At 34.8% G+C, this 1,502-nt stretch overlaps 1 long non-coding RNA gene across 1 annotated transcript; it reads right to left on the bottom strand.

The window, feature by feature from the left end:
- Positions 1-560: 560 nt before the first annotated feature.
- On the bottom strand, positions 561-1,444 carry LOC107671608 (uncharacterized). Its single transcript, XR_001632226.1, has 3 exons — positions 1,310-1,444; positions 1,006-1,129; positions 561-717 (listed from the first exon to the last, which is right to left on the bottom strand). It is a non-coding gene; the product is annotated as an uncharacterized LOC107671608 (long non-coding RNA).
- Between the last annotated feature and the right edge of the window lie 58 nt (positions 1,445-1,502).

Below are 1,502 nucleotides of genomic sequence, written 5' to 3'. Positions count from 1 at the left end.
TAATGTTAACTAATGGGACTTTGTTGTAAAGTTTTGCCATTTCTTACATTTTTTTGTCTGGATATTTTGGATCATTCCTCAGATCTTCAGTAATCACTACAGATGTTATGAAAGGTGCAGCTTTAATCTTATTAAACTGATGAGTCACCAATCTTACTTTACATCTTACTTTCAGATCATTATTTCAAGTCATTTCAGTTTGATTCGGCTCAAGGGAGGCAGTAGAGATGCTGCTGCTCTCTGACAAAATTTTCTGTTCAACGTTTGTCACAAACAAACGTGTGATTTCTCAGGACCACATACTTCCGTTAAACCTGTTGTGTTTGGTCTATTTGTGAGATGTGTTTGTGTGTGTGTGTGTGTGTGTGTGTGCGTGTGTGTGCGTGCATTGCATGTGTGACATTTGTGTCTGTGGTTGTTTGGGTATAACTTAAATAAACCTGCTTATCTTGTAAGTTGTCTTGTTATGGTTTATAGTTATATTGTTTCTGAGCATTTCAATTCTTTGATTGGTTAACCATGCTATAGTTGAACAGCCAAAAGCACATTTTCATGATTGGCAAGCTTTATTTATTTATTTATTGAAGAATAGAAATATGTGTGACATTCAGTTTCTGCTGCAGCTGTAGAATCTGAAGTGCAGCTGGATTCACTGAAACAGGAAGTAGAAGAGCAGAGGAGACAACAGAAGGAGGAAGCTTCCCTTATACACGCCATCTGATTAAGACAATAAGAAAATCACGTATTAATGCTACAACTAATAATAGAAATTAGAAATTGTATTGACTCTCAATCAATCAATTTTAATCAATTAAAAAAACAACAACCCAGTCAATACTTGTCTAATTTATAAGCTTTTCCTTTTCATGCTGCTCTAGCTTTGCACTATTGAAATTTGATATTTAGCTTTTTTGAACAATCATGTGTTTATATTACTGTAATAGTTGTTGTGAGAGGAAAAACACATACATGCAAATTGGCCCATGATCATATAAAGAACAATACCTGCTGCATTGCAGAGGTCAGTGTCACAGCAATGGGTTACAGTCTCTCCAGTTATTAGCTCTTGGGTCCCAGCTTCACATGTTAAGTGCACACCGTTTAGTTTTGATGGACACCTTAGTGGAACCTGCAAATTAAAAAAAAAAAAAAACATAAACATAAACATAAACGTCCATATGATACCAATTCCAGCAAATATTATTGTTTTGATGTAAAATTATGTGATGATATTAATAAATACAGTACACTTCATATTATCACTTTCAGTAAACTATGACTGTACATTTCTAAATCATACTGGACTTACCCATGGATTGTTCTATTGTTTGGCTTTGACATTTGGAAAATCCATCTCCACATATCTGCACTTTTGCTTCACAGGTACCCTCCTGAGCAGATGAGCACGTGTAACACTTGAGAGAGTATCCTTAAAGACAGAGAGAGACATTTAGTGACCTCCCTTTGTATACCAAATAATATATAATTAAATACTTGCAGTT

This window comes from Sinocyclocheilus anshuiensis, unplaced genomic scaffold, assembly GCF_001515605.1.
Source record: "Sinocyclocheilus anshuiensis isolate Anshui unplaced genomic scaffold, SAMN03320099.WGS_v1.1 scaffold22480, whole genome shotgun sequence".
NCBI classification, from domain to species: Eukaryota; Metazoa; Chordata; class Actinopteri; order Cypriniformes; family Cyprinidae; genus Sinocyclocheilus; species Sinocyclocheilus anshuiensis.
The sequence above is the reverse complement of the archived record's forward strand: the minus strand, read 5'-3'. Positions and strand labels throughout refer to the sequence as shown.